Source organism: Saccostrea echinata, unplaced genomic scaffold (assembly GCF_033153115.1).
Source record: "Saccostrea echinata isolate AGI-Se365-2 ecotype Australia unplaced genomic scaffold, CSIRO_AGI_Sech_v1 ptg000014l, whole genome shotgun sequence".
NCBI classification, from domain to species: domain Eukaryota; kingdom Metazoa; phylum Mollusca; class Bivalvia; order Ostreida; family Ostreidae; genus Saccostrea; species Saccostrea echinata.
The window spans coordinates 12,469,571-12,495,562 of NW_026889763.1; the positions used below are offsets into that span (position 1 = coordinate 12,469,571).

The 25,992-nt window shown below is 33.2% G+C and overlaps 2 protein-coding genes and 1 long non-coding RNA gene across 4 annotated transcripts in view; all 3 read right to left on the reverse strand.

Moving 5' to 3' along the window:
* The window catches only part of LOC133186761 (uncharacterized), a 63,014-nt gene extending 52,971 nt beyond the window's left edge, over window positions 1–10,043 (reverse strand). The window contains exons 1-2 of the long non-coding RNA XR_009721089.1: window positions 9,926–10,043; window positions 9,492–9,539 (exon numbers count right to left, since the gene is read on the reverse strand). This is a non-coding gene — a long non-coding RNA (uncharacterized LOC133186761). The remainder of the gene's footprint in view (window positions 1–9,491; window positions 9,540–9,925) is intronic.
* The window catches only part of LOC133186759 (uncharacterized), a 217,682-nt gene that overhangs the window by 116,032 nt on the left and 75,658 nt on the right, over window positions 1–25,992 (reverse strand). The gene's annotated exons all lie outside the window — the stretch shown is intronic.
* LOC133186758 (proline-rich transmembrane protein 1-like) overlaps window positions 12,186–25,992 on the reverse strand; it is a 304,313-nt gene continuing 290,506 nt past the window's right edge. Inside the window, exon 5 of the transcript XR_009721088.1 lies at window positions 12,186–12,198. The gene's annotated coding sequence lies outside the window, so the exon portion shown is untranslated. The remainder of the gene's footprint in view (window positions 12,199–25,992) is intronic.

Genomic DNA, 25,992 nt, shown 5'->3' on the forward strand with positions numbered 1-25,992 from the left:
CCCCCTCCCGGTTCCGACGCATATGCATATTCCAATAACCCTACATTAATTTATAATTTCAATTTTGTGTGAAAATAGACACATCTTAATTAGCTGATACCATCCACCATAAATATTGCTGTTGTTCATTTGACATTTCGACATTTTTTGTTAACGGGGCATTCGATATTGAATGATCTCTTACCACTTTGAACTCTGTTTGCATCCAAGATACCTAACAGAGAGGAAGATTTTCAAAGAAATAATGTATTTTCACCATAGATTCAACAAATCCTCGGACTAACTCTAGATCTACTGACTCAGGGACCATGAAATTCACAATGTTAGAAGAGACGCCCTTGCTAATCATGCACTACATGTATATGCTTGCTACGTTTCCAGGAACAGATAGAAAAAATTTCAAAGAATTAATATACTGTCACAATATAGTTAATAGAGCCCCACTCTGACAACAGAACCCCTAACCCAAGGGCCATCAAATTCACACTTTTGGTAGAGAAATACCTGCTCATCATATCTATGGACTTAGTTTGCTTGCTTAATACCGAAGAGAAGAAAAGAGAAGTGAAGATTTTGAAACAAACACACACATGTGCATCTTCACTGTATAATCAATAGAGCGAGCCCCCTAGCACCCGAACACCTGATCCTCGGGTTTCACAATTTTGAAGAGGTACCCTTGCTCATCATAACTATGTACTCGGTATGATTGTATTAAGCACTGAACCCTCTACCGAAATTGTGAAATTCATGGCCCAAGGGTCAGGGATTCTTATGTTAGGGCGGGGCTCTAATGATTGATTGATTGTATATTGTTTTACGTCCCATTCGAGAATTTTTCACTTATATAGAGAAGTCACCATATACCGGTGAAGGGCTTCAAATTTTGACCTTTACTTTGCACTCAGGGCCGTTGAGCAGTGAGGGATCTTTATCGTGCCAACGCCTGCCGTGACACTGGGCCTCGGTTTTTAAGGTCTCATCCGAAGGACACGCAATTTTCACTTCAGCGCATGGCGAAGGAACAGTTGCTACCCATTTTTTATCGACTTTAGGTCAGTCGCGGCCGAGATTCGATCTCACGACCTGGCGATCACGAAGGTGAACGGTCTGGGGCTCTTATGATCACATAATGACAATGAATGTTATCTTTAAAAATCTTCTATACTCCTGTATATTTAGCAGATATATTAAGTACTCCAAAGTAAGTAGTTGTAGAATTTTGTTTTTAAATTCATGCTTGATATCTAAATTGACCATTTCTTTTAATTATATTTGCTACTGGTGTGAAATTCAATAAAATAGGCATTATTTAAAATATATAAAAGTACCTTGTCTTTTCATTTCCGCATCTTGTAAGGAATATTTCCATTTGCTTTCTCTACAGCATGGTATATGGTCCCTCTATTTTTCAGCTAGCTGAACGTGTTCATTGTAATATTCAAGCAATCAGGTTTTCTCTTCCTCTGACAAACTTTCACTTTTTTAAGTCAGATATGCAAACTCTGACGCAGGTTTGTGATGATTTTGATACTATTACGTGGGGACAAAGGTCATTCCATATTCTTAGGAAGGAACATAAACTTAAAGCTTTGTAACCCAGTTCCTCTCCAACTTTAGCATTAATTTGGATGATGTCTTTCTTTGATTGTTTGAAGGCAAGAGAAGAATTATCGAGTGTCTTTGGTTTTAAACTTCCAGGAAGAGAATGGGCATTATAATTGATTCGATATGCAAGAGCATTCTCTGGGTACGATCATTTTTAAAGGCAGAGGGTAGGTTGACGTAAATGGATTTCAGCATCCCCGTTTAAAGTCAGATTTCTACCAGCGGTATATGACCTTGTCTATAAATGCAACCTAACGTTGAGTAGTATTTTGTCTGACATGTTTCATTTCATTTGTTAGGTTGTTGCTTTTATTCGCAATTCGACTCCGAAGTACCCATCCTAAGTGATCAATACCTGATCAAGGTTCACGGCGGGGGTGACCGAGCGACAAGAAATGCTTACTCCTCCTAGGCATTTGATCCTACATTTGGTGTTTCCAGTGGTCCATGTCTTGCCCTGTTAACGATTCGTTTTGTCTACTGTGTTTTTGAAATTCATTACTGTTCGTTATCCTCACCTTCTGCATTTGACAGAAATTTTTATCTGTAATTCTTGATACTATCGTATGCATCACAAAGGAAAAATCAGTTCCTTTCTAAGCTAATGAATGTATCCTTTATGTCATAGCGTTTTTTTTTTTTTGTTTTTTTTTTTTTTTTTTTTTTTTTTTTTGTTTTTTTTTTAATTTTATTTTATTTTATGCCATGTTCATTTATGTATTTATCATGTATATATTTAACACGTATTCGAGTTTAATTCGAATAAAACGTAAGTTACTCCGAATTGAATTTGAATCCTGTTCACACGGAGAATTTAATGCGAATAAGTTTAATTTGAATTTATTTACTGCGCATCAAATTACTTCGCATTAGCGCATAATTTGATATTTTACTAGAAAAAGCGAATCAAATACTCGTATTTAATGCGAATCAGTGTGAACAGGGCATTAGTATACCAAGCTGGTTTTCAAAAATGTGACGTATTTAACTTAATTCTTTCACTTCATAGTGTGTTCTTTTAACAAATAACATAGTGGTAAGTCAAACTAAATAAATTACAAGTTCATTATTGTAAATCATGATGTTTTGGCTAAGTTACTCAATATCATGAACTGTAGTTAGAACTTATTGATTTCATGTAATCTTTTTTATCGTCTTAAATAGGTCAATTTGAACAAAAATACTCATCAGCTTTTGTATATAATCACGCATAATTTGGCCAATTTTAAAAGTTTTTGATTTGAAATAATTTCTCTTGTCCCCAAATAACACAAATTGCACCAGCTTGAATCTATATATATATATACCTCTAACTTTCAGAAAAGGCTTTGATGCAGCCCTGACAGAAATGTACTATAATAGTTAACCATAGTTTACCGTAGTTAACTATGGTAAACTATAGTACGTATTTTGATACTTTGATCCATGGATCTTTACTTTATAACTTATTTCTTATGGACTTCAAAGCCTTAAAACTCTTATATTCAATAACAATAATGTAAAATATGGAAACAATACATGAATATAGAAGTAATATTTCCAATTAATATAAAAACAAATGTGCATGTAGGAATTGGAAAACTCAAAATATAGCAATCTGAAATCCATCTTGTAAAAATACTATGATTTACTATAGTTAAAACTTTGATTTACTATAGTGAAAACTTTTATCTTTTATAAACTATATTTAACCACAGTATTTTTTGTCAGGGAGAGTACGTGAAATCTCATTGTGGTTTCATAAAAATTAATCAGTACAAAATTCAATTAAACCATATACTGATGCACAAGTACAAAATTTCATACATGTATTTACCCATTTTAAAAAGTATACAGAGTTTTACCGTTTGATAACACAACTGCCTAGTATTTAAAAACAGATCTTGCATTCTATATATGACGCCCCTAACCTGGTACAATTGAAAAGGTGTTGATTCATAGGTTTCATATCAAACAAATGCTTAATTGGATATGAAATCATCGTCATTTATGAAATCTATTCGATAAACTTAACAAAAGATGTTAAGAAAATCGGATACAACAATTATTTGTTAAGACGTTATAAAGGTGCACCGGACAGAGATGTAAAGGAAATTGCTTATACGATAAGCAAATATCCGATAAACCTAAAAAGACTATGAATTTACGGAATATTAATTGCTTATATCACCAAACCTACCGATCATAACAGTCACACACCATTTAGATAGCATTTAGTACGGCACAAATCTATCTATTTTGATTTTTTTGTATATATTCAGTTACTTTTGTAACTGATGAATATTAGTTATATATATTAAGACATCATTAAAATCACATATCCGATGAGCTTACATTACGTTACCAACTCAAATGGTAGGAACAATATTGATTCTCGGCTTTGTTTTTAATATGTTAAGGAATAGATTGCCTCGTAATAAAAATTGTTCGTACATAACATGCTCTTGCGCATCGAATCAAATGTGAAACATAAACTCCATATGCAGGTGATTAGGATATTTTGCTACATAATGACGATAGAAAAGTTTAAGTCATTTCGAGTATCTTTGTCTACTTCCTTTTTGTTGTAAGATTACCATTAACGTGTTTTTCTAGTAAAATATGCAAATATGAAACAGATGTGTCATACAATGTTGAATCTTTCATTTCAAGCTCTCTGGGATATATTGAGTCGACATATAAATGGAAGTAACTATTATTAATTAAAAATACGTCGTCGATATATCTGTAAGTCAAATTGAAGGCCACAGCTACTGTCAAATGAGTTCCGTACGACTTTTCCGGATTTGGGGTATCCATAGACATTTAAAAATCTCCAATTGTTTGAAATCCATGCTAATTTAGGTGATATTTCATGTGATTTTAAATTAGAAATATCCACCAGTGTTTATCTAAAAAGGATTTGGTTATATATTCTGTATTAAAACGGCACTGAAAAAGGGCCAATTGTCAATTGCTAAGGTGCACTTGTCCTTGACGAGGTTTATTTTTTATTGAAAAAGCAGCTGCTTATGATGTCATAAAGGCTGGATTTTTATTTAACCTGGGGAATGGTTGTATAAAGTGTTGAAAAGTCGTACGTTTCGATGTTATTGATTTTGGTAAAATTTTGTGATTTCAAATATTTCACGTGACAATGTTGGATTTTTTTCCTTCAATTTCTATTAAATTGTTTTCGTATTTTTGAAAGGGTGAATAAAATATATTATTACAAACACATATCTGTTGTAAAACCGTCACGGTAGTTCAGTATGTAGAGCGCTCGCTCCGTGATCGGAAGGTCGTGAGTTCGAATCTCAGCTGTAATTGACCTAAGTCGATTAAAAATAGATAGCAAAATAGATCGCCAAGCGCTCGGCACTTTGAAGTGAAAACTCCGGGTTCTCGAATGAGACCTTGAAAGCGAGGCCCCGTGTCACGGCAGGCCTTGACAAGATTATCAATAGCCCTGAGTGCCGAGTAAAGGTCTAAATTTGAAGCCCTTCACCGGTATTTTGTGACGTCACTCTATGAGTGAAAAATTCTTGAATAAAGCAAAATACACTCATTCAACATACCTGTTGTTTAGCATTGGAAAATTATTTTTATATTCAATTAACAGCATGTTTTAAGTTTATAAAACGAGGTCCAACAATAGCACTAAATATGTGAAAGTCCAAGGAGATTGACAAAGGGTGGAAATAAAGCAAAAATACATGATAATTCTGCGTTTGTTTTCTTGTATAAGTTGTCAATACCGCACTTAACAGTAGATGAGTAGAATTGGTGATCAACTACAAACAAAGTAGAAAAACGATGTACAGAAAACGTTGAATATAAGATTTAGGGTATTAGCTTTCGTGGACATAAAATTCGGACTTGATCTGTAAGTGATCAATATACAGAGAGGAACCCAAAAAAGCTCACTGTTTACAAGCACGGCAAAAAAATCTTAATTTTAAGGACAAATTGCTAAATTTGCGTTTCCCTAAAATTCCATTTATACGGTAATATATTCTGTATTAAAACTACACTGAAAATGGGCCAATCCATTGTCTGTTGCTTAGGCGCACTTGTCCTTGAGGAATTTATTTTTATTGAGAAGCAGCTGCTTATGATATCAAAAAGTCTGGATTTTCATTTAACCGGGGGATAGTTGTATAAAGTTTTGAAAAGTCGTACGTTTCGATGGTATTGACTTTGGTTAAATTTTGTGATTTCGAATATTTCACCTGACAATATTGAATTTTTTTTTTCAATTTCCGTTCAGTTTTTTTCAATAATTTTGATAGAGTGAATAAAATATTTTAGTACAAACACATTTCTGTTGTAATACCGTCACGGTAGCTCAGTAGGTAGAGCGTTCGCTCCGTGATTGGAAGGTCGTGAGTTCGAATCTCGGCTGAGATTGGCCTATGTCGATTAAAAATAGCTAGCAAAATAGATCGCCAAGCGCTCGGCACGTTGAAGTGAAAGTTGCGAGTCCTCAAATGAAACTTTGAAAACCGAGGCCCCGTGTTACGGCAGGCCTTGGCACGATAAAGATCCCTCACCTCACTGCACAATGGCCCTGAGTGCCGAGTAAGGTTCTAAATTTGAAGCCCTTCACCGGTATATGGTAACGTCACCATATGAGTGAAAAATTCTCGAATGGAACGTAAAACAACATACCATCAATCAACATACCTGTTGTTTATCATTGTAAAATTATTTCTATATTCCATTAATGGCATGTTTTAAAGTTTATAAAGCAGGGACTAACAATAGTGCTAAATATGTGAAAGTCAAAGGAGAATGAAAAAAGGTGGAAATAAAACATGATACATGATATTGCTGTGTTTGTTTTCTTGTATAAGTTGTCAATACTACACAAAACTGTAGATGCGTAGAATTGGCCCTGAGGGCCGAGTAAAGGTCTCCTTTTCTGGTGGTAATAGTTAAAAACTGGTGGATATTTCTAATTTTAAATCACATTATTTACAAACACAGTAGAAAAAAGATGTTCGGAAAATGTTGAGAAAATGTTGGGAAAATGTATAAGAATAAGGGTATTACCTTTCGAGGATATAAAATTCGGGCTTAATCGGTTTTGATCTGTAAGTGATCAATATTCAGAGAGAAACCCAAAAAAGCTCACTGTTTACAAGCACGGCAAAAACAAAATATTAAACACAATAAAAAATTAGCAATTTTCTTAGTCTAATAGGAATATCTTTTATTAAAATGGCTCAATCGAAATGAAATTTGAACATAAAATGTAAGTTATCAATGTACTAGTAAATACAAATACATAAAATCAACTCATTTTCTACAGCAAGAATCAGTCGGGAAAACAGTCAATAATTAGAAATTGTCTATATCTAGGCGAAGTAACTTTTTCTATATATTGGACAATAGACATGAAAGTCAAACTTGATCTGTAAGTCTTCAATATAAACACTCATGCTAAAAATCAGCTCATTACCTTTAATCAGAGCAAAAAAAACCTGTAAACTATGACGGAATGACAAAATGACATACGGAAATGAGTAACATAATTTACCCCAACCATTTCAAGCGATAGCATAAAAATATGTAGCTTAAGATTCTAGCATACTAATTTAGCAAGGTTTCTTGACACCTAAAACATCTTAAAAGTTAATTCGACAGAAATAAGCCAATAAGCGTCGCTGCTCACCGCTGCGTCAATGTGATCATTGTTTATTATTTTACTAGGAGATTTTCAGTGCAAATTGTCATTACCCTCCATCAAAACTCATAACTACCTCCTCAACTTTCAATTGTTTTCACCTGCCTGATTTTCCTGTAAATTTATGTTATGTTTGTTAGGGGTCAGATTGCATAATTTTTTTATGACAATCCACCTTTTTTGTGGACAGGTAGGTTGTGTTTTGTAGTAAAATGAGAAGTTGATTTCCCTGTAATTTTATGTTAGGTTTGTTGGGGGTCAGATTGCATAATACATAATTGCATAATACTTTTTGAAGATATTCTTTGTTTGTCAAAGTTTTCTAGTTCTTTCTGACCCCCATTATTTATACAAGTTTTATATTCGTCATTCCTCATTTTTTGATTAAATGACATTTTTCAATTCAACACAGTGTTACTGGTTCTGCCTGTGGTAAATCAAAACAATGATGTATTTTAAAAAAAAAAAAATCAATATAATCTACATTCATATATAATTGCTTTGGATCTACTAACACTGCAATATGTTTTCCACTTCGAAATGAAACTGCGAGATCATATCTGAATAAAAACAACTACCATATGGATTATCATAGCAAACCACAAGCCAACATCGATAGGAACTAGAGAATATTGCGTAAATACATTTAATTGTAATATATAGAAAATGACAATAAATAAATGCGTAGGGAATAAACACTTCAAGGCATATCGTTTTCTTTGCGTCAAGGATTATTTATTCACTGTTTTACCTAAATTATAAATTGTTGTTTTCTGTGGATTAAATCCCCGTAACCTTGTTTTACACTTGGATATTGTTTACCAACAAGTGAAAAATCATTCTGCACTCCAACTATTATTAATATTTAAGATGTCAGTATAATTTTTGCTATATTATTTATTCACTTTTCTCACATTTTTCTTGAATTGTCTTTCCCATTCTACACTCCAACTATTATTAATATTTTAGACGTCAGTATTACTTTATTCTATTTTATTTATTCACTTTTCTCACATTTTTCTTGAACTGTCGTTCCCACTTTTTCCTGGTATTCAATCCATTGCTCATCATTTATTTCAAGAAAAGGTTCTATTTCGAATGCTTGTTTAGTACCCTCTTCCCATAATTCTTTGACTATGAATGTTCTCGTCTTGTGTTTTATCCAGCCTTCCAGATCTTTCCGTGATGAAAACCGAAGTAAATCAGAGAAATAAAACTTTCCAAATGTTATGAGTGTTATTCTTTGAATAATTTCGTGTTGTAGCACATAGACCGAGGGTTCGTCTTTCACGATGAATTCCCATGGTATAATTGACTTTAGATGTACACTGCCAGTATTTAGACCACATGATCTGAATATTTCCCAAAGCTTGTCGTTCGATTTGTCCATATCTATTTTCATTTCATTTAAACTCATATATACTAGTACGAGAAATTTCTCTTTTTCATTTGAAGTTTGACACATTTTTTCCAGACGTAAACTTAACTTCCGCAGTGGTCTATTAAAGAATACAACACCGCTATCTGCTTTTTGAAATTCACTACATTTAGAAAACAGTGTGCAGATTTCCGGGAATCCCAAATTATAAATGTTAACTCTGGAAACAATGCTTTCTACTTTAGAGAATGGTTTATCTGGATTGTAAAACTGGAAAATGGTGTGAAAGATTTGAATCCTATCTCCTTTTGATAAATTCTTCCAATTAAGATCAATACAGCGATATACATTTTCATCAACGTCACAATTCTTGACTTCATCTGCAATTGTTTCCCAAGCTTCCTCAGTTGAAGTGATAATCATAAATGTTTGATTTGCTTTCAGTATATGTTTGCATAATGAAATGATTTTTTCTACACGGATATTTCTTTCTACGTCAGAAATGTCCTCTATTGGTAATGGTTCCTCTACGATGACAGATTCCTGACAAGTACTCACATCAAACTTCAATATGTCTTCTATTACAATGGGTTTCCTTCCACTAAGGGACATATAAACTTTTGTAGCAGTTGTCGATTTCCCTGAACCCCATTGTCCTATCAAACATAGAATTTTTCCACCATCTTTGAGAAAACTATTGGCCTCGTGGAAGGTAGAAGTTTTGTAGAATGGAATATCTAGACAAATATGTTATTGATAAAATGTTATTGAAATATTTGGAAATTGTATGATTTGGCTTCATTGAATTGCATATGTACTTTAAAATCAATAATTTACCTCTAGATAATAAAGGAATCTGTTCATGGTTTCCATTTGTGGTTTTCTCTACAATGAAAATCCTTTTAATAATTTAAATCAAACATACTGAGATGAAATATATTTATGTTTTGCTCTTCGTTTTCTATTTATCTGTTGAAGCAAAAGCTTTCTTGTATGAAAAACATAATCATGTGATTGTAAAAAAAAGAAATATATACTTATGAGGAAAACATTGTTTAAAGTCAGAAAAAAATTAGGTTCCACGATTAACAAAAATTAAAAAAAAAGAAAAAAAATTAAAATTGAAAACTTATGAATATAACGTTACAAAACTGTTATATAAGTTTGTATGCATTCATATATTGAGAAATTAAATAATTATTCTGAAGTTTGCTTTCCTCTCTCAACTTCAACTGTCCTTTAAGAAATTATATAATCAATCTTGTGCTCACGTGTTCGTCTCTTTCTGTAACACAGAAGAGCTACCACTATGAGGGCAAGGAGGAAAACTGTTCCCAACGCAACGCCTATAATATGCCACGGTAGAGAAGAGGAATCGCCTTCATGCACAGAACTAAAGAAAAAAAAGAAAAATTGAGACCTTAATGATGTAAAATCATGCTTATATATATATATATATATATATATATATATATATATATATATATATATATATATATATATATGACTGCCGTCATGAGAAAAGGGCCCTTATCTTTTGACGTCACAATGCACACAAAGTCGCGGTAGTGTAAACACGGAAGTAGTTTCTGTCGACTACGTTTTGTGAACAAGAAATAAAAATGGATTTCCAGGTGTTACAAGAAAAACATTAAATCATATGAAATATGATGCGGAAAGTTTTAATAAATAATATAATTACACACTATTACATGCAGATTTTAATTATTCTGTTTAAGCATTTAACTTGATATCACATAATTAAGCTAAACGCAACATTGAACGCATTGTTAATTTCGACGATTTATGGCGATGTGTATATATGATGCGTGGCTAAAGATACGGTATATATGTTTTCTGAGCAATTTGCAAAAGTTTAAATTTGACTCATATTCAGTAGACTAAGTCTTAATATTAAATGGTATTCTACATACACGTATATTTTTTCAGAGAGAGAGAGAGAGAGAGATCAATGCACATATACATGAAAAAAAAATACCTTCGTGTAAAATGTACGAGGGCTGTTCGGAAATTATTGAGACGTTTACTTTTACTCCATAAAGGATAGAGATAAATTCATGAAAATTCGTCAACATTTTATAAAGAACAAATAAAATAAATGTGCAAAATTTCTAATTTATAGGATAATTAGACAAGTTCCGGTGAAATTATAAACATGCATATGTCTATCGACCTGGATCAGCATCGCTACGTCATTTTAACGTCGAGTCAGCCGGAGATGTTTTCGCATTTGTGAAACAATCGGGAAGCGTTTATATTTCTTTCTCTGTTATCACATATAAATTTCTAAAAATCAAATGTCTCTTTTCTTAAACGATTCTTTAAAAAAAAATAATAAAATGTGTACTCTTGCTACTCCAGTGTAAAATAAATAACATGACGTGTCATATACGGGTTGACTAGTGCATCGTGCAGTACCGATTTCTGCAACGTGGATCAACGTTATTTAGTCCGTAACAATTGATGGTCATCCGGAGCTTTTGTTTTTACTCTGGTTGAATTATTTGTAAGAAAAAAATATAAACCAATGAAAAAATCAAACCTTTAGACATGTTTTTTTTCTCATTGTTATTGTTTTAGCAGGTCGTTTAGTCTGGAAAAGAGTTAACGCTACACAAAATTTTATGCATGCTCGCTGCGCCGCCTTAACGTCAAAATCCATTTTGTTGTCGTTCTCAGATTTCTATGTCGCGCTTAAATTGATTTATGATCTCCGTATATCTGATCGAAATTCTAATGAACTTGCACAAAATGAAGTCAAAATAAAATTGGAAAATTATATACATAAATTGAATTATTTTCGCTCTTACTGTAGGTCCACCGGGAGTTTGAACGTTGGTGTTACATATTTTCAATAACTCATTTCGTGACTGCGCCGGGTACCCCTACCATTGATACATTAATATACCATTGAAAAGAAGAAATAAAATATTTGTAAAATATTTTCTGGTTTTATAAATTCTTAGTGTTTGTTAAACGTATATGCAAATATTCACTTAAAGACGTTCATTACAAAGAAGAGTATATACAATGTCTCAATAATTTCCAAACAGCCCTCGTATTTAGTCATTTTAATTTTGATTCCTAGTTAATCATATCAGATCAGACCACCTCAGGGAGAAGCGTCGATATATATCCAAATGTGTGTTTGAGGGAGAAGGGGGGGGGGGGTCAGAGATCATTGAAAAACAAAGAAAAAAAACTCCGAATGAAAAAGCATGAATCGGTAAAAGTTCAATCTAGAAAAGAGAACCTATCTCTTTTTTTCCTACTAAAACAACGAATGAGAGAGGGGGTGAAACGACCCTTATATATATATATATATAATTCTTTGCTAAATTAACAGCAAGAGAATACGTTAAAGGGAAAAACGGAAGAGGAGGATGCCACGGAAATTTTGCAAAAAATAAATTGTGATTAAAAAAAAAACATTTTGAAATGATCATATAAATACATTTTAAAAAAAGTAGTGTCTGATAAAAAATACTATCGTATGAATTTTCTTAAATTGTTCCGATAAAAGCTGACTTGAAATTAATTGCAAAATGTTTAAGAAATAAATGCAGCTAATGTGGATTTTTCCCGAAGTATAATGATCAATGTTGAAGAAAATAACAATTACATCGACGGTGATATTAGGATTAATAATATTTATGAAACTTAAGGAACAACAGATTAAACAATAGATTAGGCTGTCAAGAAATTACAAACTTCTGATAAATGTTGATGAGGCGACATCTTCTGAGAATAAATCACTGATAGAGGAATAAGTACTACTTAACAAGTGGTTATGGGTGTCTTATTAAAATGTTAAGAAAATGTTCAAAAATATCAACCACAAGTCGTAAGACAACAAAAACAATCAAGAAATCTTCATTTTGAGAAAGGTGAAAAGAAATTAACACTAGTGATGTTTCGAGCGGAAAAAAACCCCGGAGATTCAGGCAAAACTTTGATAACCACAAAATATGTTCACAAAAGCATTTTTTTTTTGGCTGACTGCTGAATTCATGTACATTTGTATGTAATAAATTAGTCACATTTCGTGTGGAAATCTAGGAGTCTCAGCTCTGATATCTCGATACCCAGGATATCTCAACAATTTTTTGAAAGTTCCGTTGATGTGGGGATACTGAAGGAAGAGGATTAAACAAGCACATACATCTTTCTGATTTTAAAGGAAAAAATTATTTGCTATTTCAGTGGTGTGGTTACAGGCAAAAATAAGAGCCATGTTCTTTAATTTCGAGATTTTTACAAATTGTTATTTTTTTTAAACAATAACTAGTGAGAAATGGTTTGTATAATTTATCTTTAGATTTCAAGACAAAATCAGATACTAAATCGCCTATGAAGGTCAAGTTAGAGTGGTAGAGTTACAAACATTCAATGGGATATTGCTAAACCGAATCGCCTCATATACAAAAAAGTATGAACATGTGTGTTGGACGTAATATTTAATTCTTGTTTAAGAATATAATTTTATGTACATTTCATCCGCACCGAAATATATGAAAGCTTAGGTGTCAGGTTAGCTGATACCACAGAGGAAGATGAACAGAGGACCTAAATTATGTTAAATACATATATTCAAGCATGACCGTAGCTACAGTTTCAAAAGTTTTTTTTTTTGGGGGGGGGGGGCTTCCTCCAAAAATCTGACAAGCAAAAAAAATACCTATACTGACTCAAGAGTGTGGTGGTTGGGGGGGACTTCTTAAAATAATCTGACAAGCAGAAAAAAGGAAAACCTTATCTATTGCTATACTCAGATAAAGTGGGGGCAGGCCCCCTCTGCCCCCCCCCCCCTTCATTCTACGGGCCTGTTAAGTCTCGCAAGATATTCGGTTTCAATTTTCAATAGATTTCATAAAAAATGTAATGCAACCGTATTTCATCTCGCTCAGAAAAGTCTGTATAGTATGAATATATATATATGAGCAGTACAAGCATCTCTTTGATCAAATTATACAATATATACGTAAATGATAATGTAAATGATAATAATTAACGGCCCTTTTAAGAAATGATGAACGATAATTTATGTGTTCAATTGATAAAGCAGTAGCGTCGAGGGCACAGCTGCCTCAAAATAAAACAAAAGTATAGAAACATTTATAACCGCTTTTGATTAAGTGTGATTTACTTAAAAAAGTAAGAAGTTGACAAAAAATTTAAACTTTAATGTACTGAATAAACGTTCCTAAAACAATCCTTGACATCATTATGTGCCTCTGTGAAAATATTTTTTTTTATATCGGGATCGATGTGCTCTTTTGTGAGGGGATGCCCAGCTTTAATTGCACGAGGTGCCCCTCTGGGAAATATATATAGATTTTTTTTTTATATTTTAATATTACAAGTGCTTTACATCTTTTATTACATCTTTTATAAAATGAGCAAGAGTATCAATTATAAAATGAATACACTGTGAGGAATTCAACAAGAATAAATTTTTCGACCATATAAAAAACCGTTCCTCGATCCTGTCTAGACCCCACCCCTCCCTTTACAAGACTACTAAATCTGCTCTAATATAGTATGAAAATAGTATGCGACTTCCCTCATGAATAATCACATACTACTTGCTTGGAAGAAAAAAAATTCTCAAGTTTATATGTGTCAAAACTATTAAGTTTATTTAAAAAATGTAGTTTTTAAAGAATGTTTGACGCATGCGACGTCATTATACGTTTTCAGTAAATAACGTCAAAGTTGTTTTGAAACGGCCTCACTAAAAGGCTCATAAAATACTGAAAACGTGAGATATTTGAAAAATTGATATATATTTGCATTCAGAAAGAGTCAGGCTATCAAAATTTACCAAAAGGTCAATTTGTGAAATTTTGACCCTAAGGGCCCTTTTCTGATGACGGCAGTCATATATATATATATACTACATTTTTTAAATAAACTTAATAGTTTTGACACATATAATGTACATTTATATATATATATATATATATATATATATATATATATATATATATATATATATATATATATATATATATATATACCGATTTTTATTTTTCCATAGTAAACTCAGTAATCATAATTCATATGACACCCAAAACGAATTCGCGCGATAATCAACGAAGAGGAAGAACTAGGTTAACAGTGAATAGGTAGGCTTTCTAATAATATACAAAATTGCGCTCGCCACAATGGTCGCACCGTCAACATATAAAGAACCTAAGGACACAAAATTTCTTTCTATTTTGTGTGGAATATATGAAGATAATGAACAGTATTAAAGGTCAAAAGTAGTAGTAGTAGTATTAGTAGTAGTAGTAAATTTTATTTCTAGTCGGATAATATACATTTAACAAAAAACCTGAGCTTGAAAGGCCTTTCACCAACTGGTAGCATAGAAACATATTTAGCACACATAAAATGTACATATACTCGTACATATAAGACAAAACGTACATGTACTTAAACTTCCACGTACATATACTTATAAACAGAAGCACATAGAAAACACAAGAAACATAAGATACTTATAAACACAAAAAGAACACAAATAAAAGACACAACATCAGAAAAAATAACACCCACCCACACCCATATATATATATATATATATATATATATATATATATATATATATATATATATATATATATATATATATATATATATATATATATATATATATATATATATATATATATATATATATATATATATAACGAAAGACATGCACGCATGAAATAAAAGAGGGGGGTTAAGACAGCACTAATATTGTAAATAAAGTAAAATCATAAACTTAAAAACAGCAAAAAGGAAGCAGCAAAAGTTAAGGCGTTTGGCATGAGACATAAAAGTCTGCAAGAACTGCATTTACAATTTTACAATTCAGTTCGCCATACCATTATAAATGAAATGTAGTTTGAACATCGATTGTAAGAGAAGAATTTCCTGACTTCATTTGGCGCAGAGTTCCAGAGCTTTGCTGCCTCTTACCTGAACGATTTTATTCCATGCCTTGTTGTTCTTGGTCTCGGGACCGCTGGAGTACTTGTATATCTAAAAGTGTATGAAGTATTTTTTTAAAGCAAATAGGTCTTGTTAAAAGACTGGACTTAAACCTTGGATAATTTTAAATGTTTCTAGAGCAATGAAACGCATTCTTCTAGTTTTAAGAGATGGTAGTTTAGATTTATGTATTAAACTTTGAGATTAACTTTTATAATCTTCATCGATAAATCTTAATGCTCTTTCCTGATATTTTGCAATTTTCCGAGTATTCTGCTCAGTACAGAAGTGTCATGTTAAAGGACAATAACTGACGTTTAATACATGTATTATGATTGAGTGAGATATTGTAAGTTTTCCTTACTTATTTAAATGCTTTGCTATTCGTTAAAGAACATTTAATTGCGTTGCCCGCGTGGTGCAGTGGTAAGAGCGTTTGCTCTAGAGTCGCGGAGTAAGGAGTTGATACTTACGTCGCAAGTTCGAATCCCACTGTGGGACGTGAATGAGACCGCATAAACCGAGGTCCCGTGTCGCATTGCGTGCTGGCACGAAAAGATCCCTCACTGCTCAATGGCCCTGAGTGATGAGTATAGGTAAAAATTTGCAGCTTACCACGAGCAAGTGGTGGCGTCTGAGTATGAGTGAACAATACTTGAGATGGACGTCAAACAACAAACAAACAAGAACAATTCATTTCCTTGCTACCTTTTTATACATATTGTAATATGTATATCAAAAGATAATCCAAAGTCACTAGTAATGCCTAGTAGCTTAATCTCATCATCACTGGGAATTTTGATTCCATCTAAATCAAACACTATGTTTCTACTTTGTGTTTTGTTTCCATTAGAAATTGCCTGAAATTTTTCAGGGTTAGTCCGCATGTTGTTTGAAGAAAACCATCTAATGAGAGATTTACTGTCATCTTCCAGAGCTGCTAAAACCTGTTCTAAAGATTTTTCAGACTTCAATAATGTGTTATCATCCGTATAATTGTAAAGTTTACATTCATCTCCAAAGAAGAACAAGTCGATTATAGATATTTAAATAGTAGGGGACTAAGAATAGATCCTTGCGGGACATCTTGAATGATGTTTAACATGTCACTAACATGATGCCCTAATTTAACACATTGTTTTCTTTGTGAGAGATAGCTGTTTAGCATATCATGTCCTGATTTAGATAGGCCATATGCTTTAAGCTTCAATGAAGTAGTTCATGGGGTGGGCAACCAAAGACCTTGGGAAGATCCATTAAAAGGACTGCAGTATCCTCATTGTTATTCAAAGCATTTTCCAGTCTTCAATTAATCTTAATAAAGTTGACTGACATCCAAACCCTGACTGAAAGTCTTCTAAAAATTTATTAAAGATATTATTTAAAAAAAATTAGTTAACTGTGTTTCTATTGCCCTTTCATATATAATAACCCTTCTTTAAGCTATTATTCGTCTTGTGTAATGGAGTCACCTGAGCAATTTCTAGTTTATCAGCGAAGGTTGATGTTGCAGGGATAGATTAATAATTTTCGTCTAAAGTTTAATGACAACTGGATTGGCAATATACAGAAGTTTTGCAGAAATTCCATCTATACCCGTAGCTTTTTTCACATTAATTTTCTACGAAATCTTTCTTTATGAGCAAGAAAGAAAGTGTGCTCTGTTGTGTTATATCGAAGGTATTTACTCTAATTGCTTTAATGCTTGGGTGGTCCTCATAAACCCTATCTTCTGGGTTTCCAATGTCTTTAACTACATTTAATTAAAAAATTCATTAAAAAATCTGACTTTTTTCTTTCTTATAATATACAAGTTTATTATTCTCTGAAAGAGTTACATCTTTCTGTATGAGACTTCCTATATTTGCTAAAATGCTTTGAAGTTGGCCAGAAATCTTTTGATTTAGGTCCTCCTGCACATCTTTCAATGAAATACTAATTGATAGACTAGTTCTTTATTTTAGGTACAAGGTTTTTTTTATGCCTATAATTCTCCCAGTTCTGGTTTGAACGTCTTGACTGATATTTATTTAATTTTTTTTCTTGTATAGCCTTACGAGGTTCTTTGTTCATATATGGTACTTGTTTTGTTAGGACTTTTCTTTCTTTACGGGATGCATGTTTGTTGGCTACATCTTAAACCAGTTTATTTACGAAAATTTTCATATGCTTTGATCACATCAGTACTTTCAGATAGTAAATATAAATTGTCTTGTAGTTCCATAGTGAAATGTTCAACATTGAATTATTTTTAAAACTTCTTTTCCTTGTTTTCCTTCTCGAATTTCAATATTTACTGAACAGAAATAAAATTGTGAGAGTCACTAATTCCAGTTCCAAAATTACACACTTTGCCACATTTATCATTTTCATTAGTTATTATCACATCTAACAGAGATGATTTCCCAATCTTAGTAAAACATGCTATTTTTTTTTTATTTTTATTTTTATTTTTTTTTTTTTTTGCATCATGAGTACATGTATAACATGTATCACAAAGTTGATATCATCTTCAACCATTTTAAATTATCTATGTTTTGCAAATCTAATTTTAATACGGCATACTAGGATATATTTGTTACTCCAAACCCTTCTTAAATTTCCAATAAGAGGTCCAATATTTGTTTTTACTGATTTTGCTCGGTTTTTAAGGTCTCATCTGAAGATCCCACAACTTTCACTTCAAAGTGCCGAGAGCATGGCGAAGGAACAGTTGCTACCCATTTTTTATCGACCTAGGTCAGTCGCGACCGAGATTCGAATTCACGACCTCCCGATCACGGAGCGAGCTCTCTACCGACTGAGATACCGTGAACGGTGAGTTTGACTATAATATGCATAACATAAACATAAATCTAAAAGATCTTTTAACCGACTCTTTTCTCCAAACACATCTAAACATACATAAGCACACATAAAACATACATATGCACCAAAAAAAATTAAATTAAACACTCACATGTATTTACTAAAAAGAATCGAATATTGGTGAAAAAAGACAGCACTATTTTAGGAAAAAGGAACTCAACATCTAAAAGATTCAACAAAAGAGGATTGTACATACATGTAGTTAAAAATGAGGCAAGAAAGTCTGTAGTCAGCAGAAGATGTATATACAATTTAATTTTCCACACAAGTTTGAAACAAAATTTGTAAATTGACTGTAAGAAGACAATTATCATATTTAATTTGTTTCAGAGAGTTTCAGAGCTTTACTGTATCATATCTGAACAATTTTATTTCAACTTTGTTGTTCCCCGGGCTCTGCAGAATTTGTGTATGAAAAAGTTCAAAATAACGAACAGTGATCGATCTAAAAAAAAAAATCTACAAACAACATAAATATGGAAATGGGGCATAAAACACGAACCCGGCCGGAAACTCTAGAAGTGAAATCAGATGCCTGCCTATGAGCAGTAAGCACCCATTGTCGACTGGTAACACCCCTTGAATCTTTTTTATTGAGTTCTAACAATTGGTATGAAACACATCAACCAAAATACAACCCAATGATTAGATTATATTTGCTAACAAGGTCATTATAATGACCATAGAATCCCTGTAGCATCAACTTTAAGTCTGCCTCAGTTTAAAAAAAAATTTATTGTACTCTGTGCATGCTGTGAGAGACGTAAACACCATTTACAGGTGACAACGGGAAGCTGACGAGCTGAAGAGTTGAAAGCTGAAGTAATCTCGTTTGTCATGCAATTTAGTTGTTAGTTGGCCCTATCGTCCAAAGTCTTTAAAGCATCCAATTATGAAACAGATGAAGCAGACTTTGTGGTATTTTTTATTTCGAGTTAACGGGGATATTTCGAGTCAACGTATAAATGGGAGTAACTATTGTTAATTGACATATTTAAGTGTTGAGCCTGATCCTCTGAAGTTTTTCTTTTACAGCAGTTACTGTAGATTCCTTATTTTACGCGAGTACTCTTTATCGCAAAATGGCCCTTAGACGTCAAATTGCGAGAACAATAATTCGCTAGTAGGTGTTTGATCTCGAGATTTTACATGCATTTCAACACAATAAAATAAACGAGTAATTTTATTTCGCGAGTGGTCCCTCTCTCGAAATTACTTGATAATTCCTCGCGTATATTTTGAAATCTACCGATCGAACTGACCCAAGTTCACTGGAATGTTAAAAGTATCGAAGACTTAAATGTGATTCTGAAGAATTACATCCTTAAATAGTGAATTGTGAGTATAAGTTGGATTTCCAGGCATAGAAATAAAAACAAAGTTTATAAAAACGAGCCCTACAAGCAAAAACAATATTGTTACAAGCCTTGTCTGCTGGAACCATAACATACTGTTCATGTAGTCCTTCTTATTCTTTTATCACATGTATTTTAAAATGTAACATACTGATGTACATATACTCTCCGATGTATTTTTTCCTGATAATTTTCCAGGAAATTCTTCATTTAAAGTCAGATGTTCTTAGACAAAAAATCATCATACTTTACCAGGAGTTTTCATCAGATTCCAAATAATGAAAATCCTTGTGTATTTTTTAGACGAAAATTAACAAAAATAAAGTTTTAGCTGGTATTTTCTTTATATAGTTGATTCAGAGGAGGTGTGCATCATTACCAGACATCAAAAAATTTTACAAAGGTCCATCAATTATTGGAACTCTTAAATTATGCACGGAATAAGGCATTGTGTATCTCCTTAAATCATTAAGGTCTTGCAGATTGCATTTGATTTTGTTGCTGATTAATTCAAGATTTTTTAGAGCAATTGTGTTGATTTTTTTCTTGTTTTTATTTTGGCTTGTTGAATAATCTTTCATTTGGGCATTCATAATTTTCATAGATAAATCTTAAATTGTGTTGATTTTTTCTTGTTTTTATTTTGGCTTGTTAAATAATGACCATTCCCCACGATAAATTAAAATCCAAGCTTTTTCAATAGAAATGGAACTCGTAAATTTACTTACCTTGTCATTGGTCATTTGCAAAATTCTTTTGTTAAAAAATATTCTGATTGTACACACAAGTACTCTGAAGTTGACATTAAAAAGATGCTTGAGTTTCTGATTGACAATATCTATGCCGTTTTTGGAGACCAGGTCTTCCAACAATCTATTGGAATTCCCATGGATACCAATTGCTCTCCGTTATTAGCACACCTTTTTTTGTATTCATATGAAGCAGAATTTGTCGAAAATCTTATACGTGAAAAGAAGAAAAACACTTGCTGTGGCCTTCAATTCGACATTTAGATAAATCGACGACGTATTTTCAATTAACAAAAGTTATTTCCATTCTTATGTCGCTACGGTATATCCCGGTGAGCTTGAGATAAAAGATATCACAGAGTCTGACACATTTGTTTTGTATTTGGATATTTTACTTGAAAAAGACGTTAATGGTAATCTAACAACCAAGCTTTATGATAAACGTGATGACATTAACTTTTCAATCGTCAACATCCCTTATTTATACAGCAATATAACTTCATCACCTGCATACGAGGTTTATATCTCTCAGTTGATTCGATACGCAATTTAGGAGCATGTTCTACGTATGTACAATTTTTAGAACGAGGTAAGTTATTGACAAATAAGTTTATGAAAAAAGAATATCAGCAGTCTCGTTTAAAGTCATCATTTCGTAAGTTCTACGGTCGATACAATGACCTTGTCAGCAAATACAATTTATCATTGAGTCAAATGCTGGCTGACGTTTTTCATACTTATTTTTAGGCAATTATTTACATACTGAATTAGCACACGGCGGGTGTGACCGGTCAGCAGGAGATGCTCACTCCTCCATGGCACCCGATTCCACCTCTGATGTTTTGGAGGTCCGTGTTTGCTCTGCAACTATTTTGAAATGTTTAATGGACTTTTGAGCTTGAATACTGTTTGTTATCTCCATATATTTCATTCATTTGGGCATTCATAATTTTCATAGATAAATCTCAAAGTTCATTTTTGAATTTTATAAATTTTGCGAGTATTTTGTTTGCCGGCGGACAATAGCCTTTGCTGCCTTTTTTTAAAGATGGTTTTGACAAAACATAAAACAAAGAATACTTTAGAAAATACATGTCTTTTAGTGATATATAAAGATAATGAGCAGTAACCACGCTTAAATGTCCAATAAACAATACAAATTCAGTGCAGAATAAACATGGTCTCCGAATCAGCAGAGGTGGGATCAGATGCCCTGTCGACCAGGCACACCCACTGTGGGCCCTTTGCCGTCAACAAGGAGTAATATGTAGACAATTCGGTATGAAAATAATAGCACATCAATTTGAATTAAACACGTCACTCATCATTCGACTTAACGGAGAGGCGAATTTCAAACAAGGTCCGAGGTATCCTGTCAAGGAAAGCGTTGGCACGATAAAGAACCCTCAATGCATGATGGCACCGAGTGCCGGGTAAATTTGAAGCTCTTCACTGACAGGTCTCTATATTAGTATAAAATTTTCCAATGCGACGTCAAACAACATACAATCAATCAATCTAATCAATCTAAACTAGTATGTTTTCCTCAATTACCATTTTCTGTCATACATACCTGCCCTGTAGACAAACTGGATCTGAAAAGTTACTAATCATAGAATGACAAAGAAAGTAAGCGAAGGACAGATGCTACAAAAGTTTTCAAAAAACCATTAAAATTGCATACAATTATAGGGGGATGAAAATAAGGAATACATTTAAACATCATAGAAAGTCCTCAATTTCTTAATATTTTAGATATTTGATATATTCGTCATTTTCTACTTAAAAGTCTAAAAATATATATCATAATTTATCGTTTTGCTTCTAGTCTGTTTCAATAGATTCTATTTTCATGTTTCTTTAAAACAATAACACTCTGAATAAGTTTATTTCATTTAGACCTAGTTTAGAGTGTTGTTTCTATTTACTTATTATCTGGAGACTGGACCTCGTAGTCTGTAAATATAAAAGCTTTATCACAACCGAAAGATCTGCCAATAGTCAGAGAATTTTCAAAGGTATATCTATTTACACAATCGGAATTGTACAACTGATATTTTTCTATGTAGAGATTCATGAGTAATAACTGGTCCAGAAAACAAAAAATGTACATTCAAAACTATGGAGATGTAGATCGATATAATATGTGTCGATACTTACATTTATAAACCTCATTCGATTTGAATGCTTCATCTGGACAGTCAGTCGACATATTACAGGGCACTGTGTTCACATTATTGGTGTCTCTATTGTACACTGGACAGAAATCTTGCAACGAAAAAAAAACTCGAAGTTAAAGTGCATTGTCTTTTCAGTTATTTTGTACATAGATATGATAAGAAGCTTTCTCCTTATGTCTAACAGTTTGCAAGTTTGAAAAACTATATATTTACCCAGTATTCACAATATGAATTGTTTATTCATTGTCGTCATTATAGAGAGTGACTAATAACGTTAAATGTTTTTGATACTGTTGACTCTTTTCATTTATATGTTGACTCGATATATTCCCGTGAACTCGAAAAAAAGGCATCACAGAATCTACCATATCTGTTTCATATCTGGATGTTTTATTGATTATTGACGATAAGGACCAACTAATAAGTAAATTGTACATGTATGGCAAACGAGAAACCTTCAGCTTTTCCATCGTCAACTTTCCTTATTTATGTAGTATTATTCCGCTATCACCCGTATATTGTGTTTACATCTCCCAACTTACTCAATACTCAAGAGCATGCTCTGATTATGATCAATGGTTTAACCGAGGCAGGCTTCTAACAGATGAATTGATGTTGCATGGATTTCAACAACCTCGTTTATAATCAGTTATTCGTTAGTTAAATGGCCATTAAAATGACCTTCTTAGCAAATTTAAGCTAACATTGGGTCTTATTTTGGCTGCCATGTTTCATTCCAATGTTAGGCCTTTGCTTTAATGCTTAATTTTACTACGGAATGTTCTGTCTACCTGATCAATACATTGGGCGAGTGAAAGTGGTCAACAGGAGATGCTTTCTCTTCCTAGGCAAACCCCTCTGAGCCTCCCTCTTTTCTCTTGTCGATAAAAATGGAAAATTCATGTCTACCAGAAATTAGTTAAACAATATTCAAATCTTGGGATTGCTTAGTATACTTGAATGTTTTGCTAGATCCTGTGCTGTGTAATGTACTTCTATCTATGTTTGTTGTACGACTTATCTAGTAATGGTACGACCTATCTAGTAACGGATATAGGGTTATCTTCCCCTGCCATCTCTGTATTTTACCCGCCATGTCTGAATGTCACAATCTGGAATAAACTCAGTTTAATACACCAACGGTGTCTGTTCATACCTTATATTACCAGAATAGTACATGGTGTCAGAAGAAACTCAAAATGACAACGCTTCCGTTCCATCAGCCTAGATTCGACTGGCAAGCAGGGGATCTGTACCAGGAATTTTGTCGGTTCAAGCAACACGTGGGTTTCATCTTCAAAGGGCCACTCGCGAAATCCGATGCCAAACATGAGGCAGGATGGATCGGCATGTGGATTGGACAAGAAGGTAGGGAAGTGTACAAAACTTTTGTGTTTGAAAATGATGATGAAGATGATCCAAAGAAAATTCTGGAGAAATTAGAAAACTACGTTCGCCCCAAGAAAAACAAGCGAATGGTAAGGTTCAGAGGCCGAAACTTTTGATAACTTTGTTAAGGATCTCAAAATCTTAGCTATGGACTGTGATTACGCGGATAATGATGATGTTTTGGTTGACTTGATCATTAGTGGCGTCAGACATAAGAAAGTGCAAGTGAGGTTGTTAGAACAAGGCCAGGATATCACACTTAAGAAAGTCATAGAAATTGGACAACAGTTTGAACTGTCACAAGCACAAGTCAAATTAATGAGAGGATTGGAAATGTTGAAAATAGACTCTCATTCACAAAAGAAACACCCCACCAAGACCAATGTGTCACGCAACAAAACTGTTAAAACTGGAAAACCAAAAGCCTCTAAACCAAGTGACAATCCAAATTGTTCAAGTTGCGGCCTGGAACACGAACGTGGAAAGTGCCCAGCAATAAGAACCATTTGCAGTTACTGTAAACAGCGAAACCACTGGAAGAAAGTGTGTCGTCGTCGGCTGAAACAGATCAAAGGCAGCACAGTACAGGGAGATACAGAGTCAGAGGAAGAAGAACTACTTACCATTAGTATGTGTACTTCCGTCAAGTCTGCTCAGGATGACAGATGGGATGTTCATCTCGGTGTCAAAGATCAGGAAGTTCGCTGCAGGATAGACACTGGAGCACGGACTAACATACTCACATCTGCTCAAATTAGAAACTTGGGAGCAGCAATTAAGCCCAGGGCAATTAATAAGCTGTGGAGATGAAAACTTATGGATACATCACGAAAGTGGACAGGCCAACCGAGTGGATCAGCTCAATGCAGAGACATATAATAGAGGGACCGCTGACTCATTTTCGCGCCAAATTATCTTCCTGTTTTCGCAGCGCCCCCACCGGGAGGCATAGAAAGACTTCCTGTCATAAGAGCTGCTGTGTTGTCTTCACAGCCTTTGGGGTAAATATTGCGAATTTATTCTATATTTTATTATATATAGCCTGTACATCAATTACTATTTACATAAGGTGATATCTTAGATGTATTTTTCCAGCTCTAACGATAATTTAAAAAAAAACGTAGAACTTTTAGATCATCAGATGTTTACATGCAAGTAATGGTCACATCGATACAATAATTTGAGTTAAAATTTTGTTCCTTTATATCATCATGATAATTGTAGACTCAGGCTCGTAAGAACCGGGGAGCAAGGGAAAAATAATTTTGCCAGTATACAGGCACGTAGTTAAATATCATTTTTTTAAGGGGGGGGGTGTATATCTGAAAATCTTGGACAAACAAAAAAAAAGTAAAATTGTCAGAACTCGAAAATCCTATTTCATGGAGAAGGGGGGCAGCTTTCAGTGGATATTTTCAACAGTAAAAGTTTGTTTAAAAGGGTATGTTTCGAAAAGGAGAAAGCCCCCCCTCCCCCCGATACTACATGTTACATGTAAGAATGTATACAAAGCCTAAACATTAGAAACTACAGTTACTTTAATGTGTCTCCTAAAAAGATATTAAATTAAAGTCAGACAAACTTTTTTTTTGGCTCAACCAAAATTTCTAAAATAGGTTGTGTCCCAAAAACTGAAATTCCTTCCCACTTATGGGTCCTGAGAGTTTTTCAACATAAGACCTGATGATAGTCATGGGATGTATTATTTTATCATAAATGTAGAATGGTTTTATGTTACTAGTCTGTCATGTGATTGAATGTTCGTATAGCCAAGAATGAATAATCAGCATGTTAA